Genomic DNA, 13,306 nt, shown 5'->3' on the forward strand with positions numbered 1-13,306 from the left:
ACCCGACCATAGAGCAGACAACAGCCGAAGGCCACCAATGGGTCTTCAATGCAGCGAGAAACTCCCGCCCCCGGAGACGTCCTTCAGCTGGCCCCTAAACAAATATATATACTAGTTCAGTGATAATGGACGTCATTCTTAACTCCAAATTATACACAAGAAACTAAAATTAAAAATGATACAAGACTAACAAAGGCCAGAGGCTCCTGACTTGGGACAGGCGCAAAAATGCGGCGGGGTTAAACATGTTTTTTGAGATCTCAACCCTCCCCCAATACCTCTAGCCAATGTAAAAAAAAAACCAAACGTACAACAGTACGCACAGTAACACTCAGTTTAAGAGAAGTCCGAGTCCGATGTCAGAATAGGAAACAAAAGAAAATAAACAAAATGACAATAATACATAAATAACAACAGACTACTAGCAGTTACTGACATGCCAGCTCCAGACCTCAGTTAAACTGATTGAAAGATTATGTCTTCATCATATGAATATCAGGCACAATCCCTCCTGTTAGGGGTTTAGTATTATACCATCATAAAATATATGAGAGGAACATAACCTGTGTCATGCCAACAACTGGTTTTAGAATAAATATGTTTAATTCCAATGCAAAGACCCTATAAGTGAATCAATGTTAAAGCCAAAATATGCAATCTTTAATGGCCTGACAACAGTATCGTAACTATATCCCTTCTTAATAAGTCTGTTTAAAAGTTTTGTTAGCTTTTGAGGTGAATACTGACATTTTTGTGCTTTGTAAAAGATTGGATGTGAAATACCCGAACGTATAAGATATCTGCATGTTGAGTTATATTTACGAAAGATGTCCTTATACCGATGATAAAATGTTTTGACTAGTTTATGATATCGAAAACCCTGGTGTAATACATAAATTTCTCTCGCTAAAATCTAGTACGTTGTTACATACACGAGCGAATCGTACAAGTTGAGATATATAAACACCATAAGATGGTGACAATGGAACGTCACCATCTAAAAATGGATAATTAACGATAGGAAATGAAAAATCATCTCTTTTATCATAAATGTTTGTTTTAAGCTTCCCGTTAATGATATAGATATCAAGATCGAGGAAAGGACAGTGGTCATTGTTAGTATTAGCTTTATTTAAAGTAAGTTCAACAGGATAAATTTCTTTAGTATACATACTGAAGTCGTCATTATTGAGAGCCAATATATCATCCAAATATCTAAAAGTATTGTTAAATTTTTGTATCAGTTTGGAGTTTTAATCCGGGTCCGTTCGCCCTGATTCACATTCGCCTGTAATTACATGTTAGCCCTAATATCTGTTTGCCCTGGGTCCATTCGCCCTGATTTTAAATTTTATTTTGTTATCTTGATGTATAATGTTTATTTTTGAATAGAGTATAGTAAAGTTTGTAGAACTTTTGCTGAAAATTTATTTTGTATTGCTACTATCAGATAATTTAAATTATTTTGCTTTGATTTGCACTGTAGAATACAGGTATAAAGTATTTAATATAAAACAACTGAAGACCATTTTAACTGCATGTTTTTATCTTTATTGATAACAATTTCTTGAGTTTTTCTCATTTATATCACCCTGATATATATAAATTTTATTTTTGTCAATTAGGAATGGTTCAAATTCCTCAATAATTCTAATCAGTCAGTTAAAAATATATGAATAAATTTATTTAACCTATATACCATTAATATCAAAAAATATTAAAAACTTAGAAATTAGATAGATCGTAAGTCATGAACAATTCAGTATACTTACGATCAATCTTAGTCGTAAGTATTTTTGTGAAATTGACTCATGGTGTCCTAAGACTATTTATTTATCTTTTGGATAATTTGTTGATTTTTTATGAATATGTGCCATTTCAAATCAAATGTGTATTAAAAAAAAACTTTGCTCTAGAAAAGTGAGGGATAGTTACTCATTTGGGAAACTATTTCAATCTGGTGGGTTTTCATCACCTTCGTTGTATTGCGGAAATAACGATTTAGGCAAATTGAGAAAAAGATCATGTCTGTGGTTAATAACAGTGTGTGTACATATCAGTATTTTAATTTTCTGTGCCTTCTTATTTAATAGTTTTTCCAATTTTAAGTACTGACGTCAAGTGTTGTAACTTACAGTATACCACTGTGCTGTTTACAAGTGCGATCGAGGAATGCAGGGGAAGGAAACTTATCTTATCATTTATGTTTACGTTTTAGACCAAAATGAGCCGTCGACAGCCCTCGAGGAGATTAAATACACTTTAAAATTACAAGTACATTAATATTTTACTATGCAGTCAGTATCCCGATTAAAAACATATGGATGCAAAAAGCTTAGTGGTTTTCGGCTGACTACTAAAACATGCACTTTGTCTCAGACTTTGTTCATATCGCGGCAGCGTGAAATACCACATATGGCAAAAGCCATATGTTTTGTACCACGTGACTTTGCCTCTTTTGATTAAATTACTTCCTTAGTTGTAGATTGAAAATATAAATTCTATCAAATTTGCGGATAATCCAGTCCTTTTCCGTCTTGGATCTAAAACTAATGTGTCTTTGAAAACTTCCTTTGGCGGATATTTACAAAAATGTTGTGTAACTCTTAGGAAAATTGCTTCTTTTCTGTATTCTTTAACTTTTTTAGGCTATATTTCTACATACTTACACTTTTTGCTCATTATTCTCTATTTTTTATATTTTAGCATCTCATTATTCTCTATTCTTTATTTTTTTGGGGGTCCATTTTTCTCTATTCTTTATATTTTTGCCCGTTATTCTCTATTCTGTAAACCCCCATCCACACCCTCTTATGTGGAGTTAAGCTTTCGGCGGTTAATTTTATCGTATTTTTGTCTCTGTCACTGTAAATACATTATTTATCACCAAAAAAACCTTATTTTTTTATGAAGTTCCCACCAGTGGCAGATCCAGAAATTTTCATAAGGGGGGCACTGACTGCCATAAGAAGGGGCCCGCTCCAGTGATTCCCTAAATAATCAACCAAATTTTTCCCACAAAAGGGGGGCGGGACTCCTGCCCCCTCCCCTAAATCCGCCTCTACCCCCTTCCCACCTCGTATCTGATTGAATACATATTCAAGATCTCTCTGACTAAAGTAAGTCACATTTAATTATATCAGGTTTTTGAATTCTGGTGGATAGTTGTTTCATTACCAATCATAGTCACCACATCTCCTTATTTTTATAAGAAAGCTTTATTTAAATTTGGTGTATTGATGAATGTGTAAAGATGCAGCATTCGTGTAAATAAATTTTATAATACAGCACAAGAGATGCAGAATATATCAAACTTATACGTCGAAGACAAACTGACAACGCCATGGCATAAACTTAAAAACGACCAAATGACGAACAACAGTCTATAAAACACAACTATAGCATACAAAACGCTAACACTTAAAACACATATGAAGCACCCAGGCAGTCTAATAAAAAAAAAAAAAAAATAATTTGTAAAGATTTGCAACTAGGCCTATAGATATATTTTCTTATCATCTAACAGTTAACATAGGTTTCTGATATTATATGATAAGTCTTTTTTCATGCAGACCCAGTTTCATGAATACCAAACAACCGATACTCCTACCTAACGATTAAAAGTCACGGCTGATATGCATAAAACTACTTTAGTTAATATTTGTTCCGAACGAACGGAATTTTCTACATGTCCTACGATAAATTAATACTACTATTGGATTTCTTAACTTTTTAATATGAAAAAAAAAATATATATAAAGAAAGTAAATATAAAAGTTAAATAAAAAATTGTAAAGTTTATAAATGAAAAAAAAAGTGTAATTCACTTTAAAGCAACCTCACTCAGGTATGCGCCGGAAAGTAATCTTCAAAATGTTGATGGTTTTCTGAACCTAAAGAAGAGCCCAGATTATGTGTGTAAGTTTATTAGACAATTCAACGATACACGTTCTAAACAGGTTAAATTTCAATTTACCAATTTACAAATTCAGATCTACAGGCATTCAACATCCATTCACTGTCCATTACTTACTTAACTTTGATTGTATATTGCCAATCCCTCAACATCGTGAATACGACTTGCATGTGCGAGGTGTTGGCTATGTTTGATATAGGATGGCGGCTTCGGAGCGGAGAAAAAAAAAGATCCAGGTAAATGAAAGTGTAGAATTTTGTTGTTAAAAATTTTAAGTACTAAATTCCTAAAGTTATACTTAACTCTGTTTTCTACGGGTAATATGATTGTTTTATATGAAAATTGAAATAAAGCATCCGGAAATATTGTGACTAGTAATTATCACATTATAAGTATTCGAATATATAATGAGCAATGGAAATGAAAACACTTAACAAGGAATACGTATTGGTAAACGAATGTAGGACAGATTGTCACAGGACAGACAAAAAGTCACGGACAAAAAGTCACAGGACAAAAAGTCACAATTCAGTTTTGAGATTATTTTTCTTTGAATTAGAATACAAAACGTCAAAGTGGCTTGGTACTTAAACGGCTTCATTGTGCCAAGAAATATATCCTATGCATGATTAAAGTTTAATAAATGTTCATTTATCAAGGCTAATGAACAACTTCCTAAACTGTAAAATGAATATATGTAATAAAAAGAAAACATTTCAAGAGCTTTCCCTTCTATATTCAAACAATTGTCAACAAATTATTTGTGACTTTTTGTCCTGTGACTTTTTGTCCTATCAAATTTGTGACTTTTTGTCCTGTGACTTTCTGTCCGTTTACCAAGGTAAACGGACAGAAAGTCGCAGTTCAAAGGTTTAAATACATTATTTTACAATTGTTTAAATATATGAGAGAAAACTCTTGACGTATTTATCTTTTTTAGATAAATGTATTTTAGTTTAGGAACTGATTTTTTTTTCATCAATTACTTATAAAAAAGAAGAAATTTTTGACACCATGAAGCCAGTAAATTACTAACCATCATTGTTCAATATTAATATTCATGAATAAATTTTGTTTTTACAAATCCGTTTCCTTTTAAGAATGTTTAAGAAAAATACTGAAACGTTTTTAAAAATAAGTCTTTTGCTATCCATAGAAATAAAATATCCCAAAACTGAATCGTGACTTTTTATTGTTACTTTTTGTTATTTTATAAGGAGGGGAGGAGGAGTAAATGAACAATTTATTCCTATACACTCACATACTTAATTCTGTAGAAACATGAGAAAAGAAAATTTTTTCTCACTGGAATTTTTTCATTTAATCAGTATTCATTTTCTATTTTCGGATTGGAAAAAGATATCTTAAAACAAACTGCGGTTTTGAATCTTCTTTCTGGGTTTACAATTGATTACATGTTCAACAATACGTGATACAAATGGTACATCTTTAATTTATAGGCATATATTTGAAGCTGTTCATAATTTTGTACTTTATAGGTATACAGACTGGAAGACTTTTTTCAATGGACTTAGTTATAGTTATCTCAGGTCCTAGTGTGAAATAAATCCACTGGGAATTAGCCTTTTTAAACACATCTATACGTTTACTCTAGGATTTGTATAGTAAGTTTACTCAATGCGAAGTTACAGAAGTTTATTTGCTACTTTTTTTTTTCTTTTTTTTTTATATATATAACTTTATTTCATTTTATTTAATAATTAGTTTTTTTCGAGAAAATTTGTAGTGTTGCAATAGTTAATTGATATAGAAACTTAACTTCATTTAACAGAAGAAACTCTGTGTAATGTCATCAGTTGCAATCTGTATTACACAGACAGGATGTTCCCTAGAAAATTAAGGTATTTCTAATAAATTATACACACCCCAGGGTACACGCACTGTCTTTATGGAAAATTACTGCTTTACCTGTAATCAGCCATGCAACAAATCAGTTAACTGACCATGTCATTACTGTTTAAAAAGTTTTTCCTTAGATCAAAATGGAATATTCATTTTAATTTGAAAGTTTATAACTTTAAAGAATCTACTTTGACATAATTATGAAGTAAAAGAATTTAATTTAAAATCAGATTATTCCAAAGATTAAGAGACAATTATATTTATCTAAATATTAGCTATTTTGGGACTAATAGATAAATGCATTAGTTCTAGATCTATATAATTGTAAATCAAAATGATTTACATAAATACTGGGAAATAATATAATGTTTTAGTTATGTTAATGTCACAGATAAATACACATGGATTGTTTGATGATGTATACTAGAATTTCTAAATGTATTGCTGTGACCAATGTAAAAATTTATGTATAATTAGTCATAATGGTATGCAACTTTTATAAAGGGTCTCATCAAGGATTTCTAAACAAATTCTTGAATTGGATCTCACCCAGACATTCATAAGATATATACATTTACTGATTCTATAATTTCTTGAGAAAAAAAAATCAGAAGGGAAGTTAAACAAACATTTAGCTTTTATTGAAAATTAGTGGGAAAACAATAAAATACGACATTAAGTTTTGAAAAAAGTTTTTGATTGGTCTTATAAAAATAAATTATTTTTTTCGATAAAGATGGAAACAAGTTCTTTGTCCAAAGAAAAAAACCAATGCCCCCCTTTTTTAGCCATACCGACACACACACACACACACACACACACACACACACACAGATGAATGGTGGGGCTCAAGTAGGGTCACAAGGTCACATTTTAAAACTTCCCAGTCTGATAAAGCACTTTTGACTGGCATTGTTTTTTAATCAAATTATATTTTTACAGGTCAGGTTGCAAAGTGGCAGGTCGGATTTGACCATGTTGACAACGGTCCTATCGCTTTAGTCTTAAGTATAGATAGAGCTTGTTACATTGGCGAAGTGTGCTAACCCGAATAATACAGTCGTTATTTTACGCTCACTATCGATCGAAGACGGTAAGGGTTTGCATTATTCAAGTTACCGACAATCTGAACAAATTTAAATCTATATTGACTCGCTAATATTTTTTAATTTGACTTAACATTAAACTTTATTGAGGTAGGTAAAGGGTTATTTTCGTATAACGTGTTGGCCATTTTTATTCCACATGTTTTTGTGTTTGAGGCTCATTATTCACCGTGTTTCGGGCAAGATGGTAAAAATTAACGTAAAAGCTGTTTTTAAATATTGTTTTCCGTTCATTTTGAAGTGGCCATTTTATTTCCCTTTCGTCCGTGCACACATACACCCTTTTACGACCCTCTTTTTTATCAACTTACACACACCGTAGTCCTATTATATATTTATAAGACTTCGTAGGTTCATATTGTTTGCATTCAACGTGTTTTATCGGATTTTTGTTACTATCAATGCTAAACGCTCGCAGTAAAAAAAAATATCCGAAAAAAAACGATGAATTCAAACGATATGAACCAGTTTTATATTATAAGACTGACACGCACCGGTGTGCTAACGGTGCTGGGACTTGATATACAGGTAATATTAAGTTCCAGTACTGTCAGGTTCGCAGTCATATATTTGCCTGGCTTGTAAGTATGGTACTCTGCCCTGCAACTGGTGCCGTGGTTAACAAATCAAATATCTTGTAGCAGTAAAATACACAAATGTATACCTTAATTCTTGAGCACAGGTCTGCCTTAAAACCCTTGTGATATATACAGCTACAAATTAACCGTAAATAACTGCGAAATTAATATGCAAGTTTGATAATTGACCCAACTCTGCTAATCGATGTACCTGTAATTCAGATTTATATTAATACTTTTATAAATTTTGACTTGGATGGAGAGTTGTCTCATTGGCACTCATACCACATCTTCTTTTATCTATTATATTAATTTGTGAGACCACCGACACTATTTATATTTTCTCAAAGAAAGGGGTTCTCCGTTGCTGGGAAAATCTTATCTGATCTGATAAATATTTCATTCCCCTATCAACAGTAATCCATTTGCAGTAAGCTGATATTCTAAAAAAGGTATACTGTTGACTATCAATTTTCATGATTACATATGTAGACTCATTACCCCGGACTACTTGCAAACAGACTTCCCCATTTCCATTCTCAATTTTAATAATTCAGTTCACTGATTTAGATTGAATAGGGGTTCGGTTAAACCCCTCTCCCCCAAACAAATAAGAATAAGGTACATCTTTTGGCAAATATGGTCGTACTAAGTCTAAGATGACGACCATTCCATTTGATATTTGGATGCAGTGAAAGGGGATGGGGTGGGGTGGGGTGGAAGTGTCGAAGGATTTTTTGTGAATTGGCTATTAATTTTCAACTTGCTACGAGAGACCAAGGATTAGTATATAGTAAGACAAATCCTTGCAGAGACGTATAGTGGCTATGCATGTTTTTTTTCCCCCGAAAAATATTTTTTACTATTGTACATCTGTCCATCCTATCTTATGCAAGGTTATTTTGTTCAACTCATACCAGGCCATGTGATGCATTAACAAAATCCTCCCCCCTTTTATCCCACCAGAAAATCAAATGGTTGTCCCCTTACACCTACATGACTGAATGACTAAAACATATTCATATACAAATGTGGTATCATTGCCAATGTGAAAGCTCTTCAACAGAGACCAAAAAACGTAGAAGTAAACAACTATAGGTCACCGTACAGACTTCAACAATGGGCTAAAAAATCAATACTGCATAGTAAGCTATAAAAGGCCAAAATAGATAGACAATATCTGACAAGGGCAGAAATGTTCAGAATGTTGAAATCTATCTACTGTTCATTTGCACCAAAACTGGCAGCTGACTCATAGGAGTTGTTGTAAATAAAGATTTTTACCAATTTTGTTTTCTTCATATTTCATGTATTTGCCTTTTTATCTTGAAAACTATAATATTAAAAGAGAAACTTTTAAATCTTATTAAAAAAGTTATTGCTTTTCAATGATGGTTTAGATCCAGTTTTTGCAAAAACTTAGAAACTTTAAATCCTGGGTCTACTCCTTATATACCGCCTTGGTGTTCTCGTGGTAGCGTGTTCGCCTCGAGTGCAGAAGGTCGTTGATTCGAACCCCGGCCGGGTCTGGCATGTTTTATATGACGTTGACCTCATTTTCATGGTTCATTGGTCAATGATAAGTTTTCATGGTTTTGTCAGTTTATCATATACTTTAAGCAATTGGTTAATTATATTTGGTGTATATAATGATTGTAAAGTGTGCATGTCTGTCTGGCAGATTCATATAACTATGACCGCATTTCATGGTTCTTTGGTCAATGCTTAGTTTTCTTGGTTTTGTCATTTTATCAGATATTATAAGCATAGGTCGACTTTTTGGTGTATGGAATGACTGCAAGGTGTCATATAAAAATAAGGAGATGTCTGTCTGCCAAGGTTAATATTACTGTGACCTCATTTTCATAGAACAGCAATTATATTAAACAGCAAAAATGATGAGCAAGTAAAGATATACAAATGGGCCAAAATTGTCAGTTGCCTACTCATAGTAGTTATTGTCATTAAATGATACTTTTTACCCTTTAATGTGTAGGGCAAGAACTATAGAAGATAAAGGGAAACTATAAACAAAAAAAATTATCAACAAAACAAGATTTACAGAAGTCAACAAAGCCTAAATGGTAAGTCCACTTCTATAAACGTTATTGCCCTTGAATAATGATTATTATGAAAAGAAGATGTGGTAAGATAAATGAGAAAACTATACACCATAGTTTAATTAAGTGGATGTAAGCAATGCAATTAGGGGCCAATGGTGACCTTTAAATAATGAGAAAACCCATACCCTATACATGCTATAGTCATCTATAAAAGGCACCACATACAAAATTTGAAACAACTAAAACTTCAAATATAGCGGGCTAATTTATAACAAAACAATTTATGAAAAACAAATATGACAGACATGAACCAACATCAATCACTGAACTATGTACAGGCTCCTGATTTTGGACTATCAGAATATTGCCGGGTTGATATATTAATAAGATGTGGTATGATTGCCAATGAGACTTTTCTCCACTAGAAACCAAATGACATAGAAGTTAACAAATATAGTCCACTGTACAGCCTTTGACAATGAACAAAAACTATACCGCATAGAAAGCTATAAAAGGGCTATGAAATAACAAATGTAAAACAATTCAAAGGCGAAAGATAAGTGCCTGATTTTTGCACAAAACAATAAACGAAAACCAAATATGAATATAGCAACAAATTACAACCACTGAATTACAGGCCCCTGACTTGGGACAGACACTTGCAAAATGTGGCATGTTTTAACATGTTTGCTGGCGCCAAACCCTCCCCTAACCAAGAACAGTGGTGTAAGTGTCAGTTCAATATAAAAATCAGTTGAAAAGGGCTGTTTTCTGCTCTTTGGACAGGTTGATGTCTCTTTGCTACATTCCCGTTTCCACTCTCAATTTTTTTAACTCATCAGAATGCAACAAAGCAGAAAAACAGCTACCAAAAAAACCAGACCGGAAGTGGCTGGAAATTTGTTCTTTCCCTATAACAAAACAGACGCAAAGTACAGATCTGTTAGTACTCACAGTTACTTACATCTAGTTCAAAGCCAATAACAACTATTAAAAAAAAACATGTTGTGAGCACTCAACCCAACCCTAACCAGGGACAGTGGTTTTATAATAACAGCACAACATTTGAACAAACTGTAAACATGTGTTGCAATTGGTTCAACTCAAAAGATTGCAACAAGGCACAAAAACAACTAATATAAAAACCATAGACACAAAGCACTGAGATAAGAGTACTCACAATTGATATTCAAATGAAAGTTTATCAAAATGTTCATAAACATGATAAAATAGCAATTTTTATTGCTGTATTTCTCTCCATTTATAAAAATTTTTGAGTTTTGTGTATTTATAGGTCAGACATCTTAGTTTTCATGATCATCAACAGGTCAATACTGAAGAGGAAACTTAAAGTTGATATTTTTCTGCAATGTGTGCTTTTTTTTTATATAAAATGGAATGTGTGTTTTCCTACAAAAGAAATAGGAAATTTCAACATAATGACTACATGTATAAACAAAATTGAGTCCTATCATAGATGCACAAGAACATAATTGTGTAAATGCAACAACATTAGTATTAATTGAAAGAAGGGACAAATGAAGAAAAAAATGAGTATTTTGTTGTCCAAATGAACACTTGCTTTGTCCACTCATTTACACCCCTCCATCCAATAAAGATGTACAGAGGAAGATCTTTGAAGAACAAATTGCAAAAATGTTTTCTCTAAGAATTGTAAGAATAGTTCTAGTGGATGGAATAATTTATTTACTTGACTCTTATATAGTGGATTAAATAATTGTACACAGCAAGCTGAAACAAGATAACTTAAACTTAAGAAAACTAAAACTTAACATGAAAAGTTTTTATTTGATTAAATTTGTAATATGAACATAATATTATGAACACCACAAATGGTATAGAATTCAAATCGGTTGCATATTCATGTATTGCAATGAAACAATAACAAAGAAAACAATACCTCGTGAAAGGAGTAAACTGTGCTTTGTCAATTTATTCAGTCTAGAATATGAAATATTTTTTTCAATTCTAGTTTTCATAATGAAATAAACAAGACAAAGATTTCAAAACAATACTTTTTTCTTTTATTTAAACATTTCATTATTTTATTTCAGTTAAAGGATTTTATTTGATTGACTTCAAATAGAATCCTTCAAACCTTTATAGTTATAGTTTAGTGGCTAGCATTTCTAATACTACATTAACTATTATATTATATTATAAACTTATAACAGTTTACTACCAAACAGAATTCATTGTAACATACACATATTTGTATATTTATAACTTAAATCCCATGGGACAAAAAAAAATCCTTTTTTTAAATTCAAATTGCATATAAACTTTAAAGTCCAGAGCTTTAACACTTGGTATTTAATGAATCCCATGTTATTCTGCACATTTCGGTTATTTACATGACCCCATATTGTTAAGAAATGGTGGCGGCGGATTTGCAAATGAGTGTTTTGCAAATTTAAAGTGTCCAGTGTTTATACACTGTTATATAAGACTAAATTATGTTGCCTTCTAGATGTCATTTGGTTATATTTTGTAATAGGTTGCTGTCTTGTTGTTTTATATTGTAGTTGGACTACTATCTTAATGCTGTATTTTGTAGTTAGCTAGCTGACTCATTGGTGTATTTTATAGTTGGGTTGCTGCCTTATTGATGTATTGTATAGTGGAAATTGCCTCGTTGATGTATTTTATAATTGAATTGCAGTCTTATTGATGTATTTTATAGTTGGGTTCCTGTTTCGTTAATGTATTATATATTCGATTGCTGTCTCATTAATGTTTTATGTAGTTTGGTTGCAGTTTTAATTGATGTATTTTGTAGTTAGGTTGCTGCCTCATTGATGTATTTTAAGTTGTTTGCTCTTGTTGTTTACACCAAAGCACCTGTTATGATTTACTAAAGTATTTTTTATCTATGGAAATGTATATATTCTATATGCATCATAAAGTATGCATTTTCTTGTTAAAATGTATAAAACTTAAATGGTGTTTTGTTATTAATTATTTCAGCTCTGTGTATCCAAACTGTATACCAATGGACAATTTGTTAAATTTAATTGTTCCTAAAAGTCACCCCTTTGTTTAAGTGGTACAAAGAATTTAGTATTTGTCAACTTGCAATCTGCTTCAGTATATAATTTAAGTAAAGGAAATTATCAATCCAGATATGTTTGCACTTCGAAAAAAATTGAGATTTATGACTTCCAAAAGCATGACGTTGGTATCTGAAACTTTTATGTAAAATATCCTGGTGTTCGAGGACTGCATTGGTATATGGTTGCTCAAAAGGAAACAGAGTTCTATTCCAACAAATTGAGTACTATTGAGGATTGGAACTTGTCTTGGTGTTGATTTAGACGTATTTAAATGTAAAACTATGGGGGTTGAGGTGGGCTTATGGAGCTACAAATATGATTAAAGCATAAACTTTTTATGAGTCTCATCTCTCTCCTTCCGAACATTGCTTTGATGGTTTTTCATGGTACTTCCGCAACTATTGAACTGATGTTCTCCAGTGCTTTTTGATTGATAAAAGGTTAGTTAATATAGACATTTGTGCAACAAAGGGCATAATCCTTGATAATTAAAGAAAGTTACTATATGGTGCTTCTGTCGAAATGAGTGGGAAATAATCTTTCGGTGTTCAAGGGATATCTCCCAATATTTCTATATAGTTTTCTAATAAAAGTTCGTAATAAAATGATTTAAAAATTACTGCTACAAGAATACATTTATTTATAGGTTTGATAAAAATAAAAAATGGTATGGGATAATGGTAGATATTTTTCCTGGTGCAAGTCG

This window comes from Mytilus californianus, unplaced genomic scaffold (assembly GCF_021869535.1).
Source record: "Mytilus californianus isolate M0D057914Y unplaced genomic scaffold, xbMytCali1.0.p SCAF_9, whole genome shotgun sequence".
Classification (NCBI taxonomy): Eukaryota; Metazoa; Mollusca; class Bivalvia; order Mytilida; family Mytilidae; genus Mytilus; species Mytilus californianus.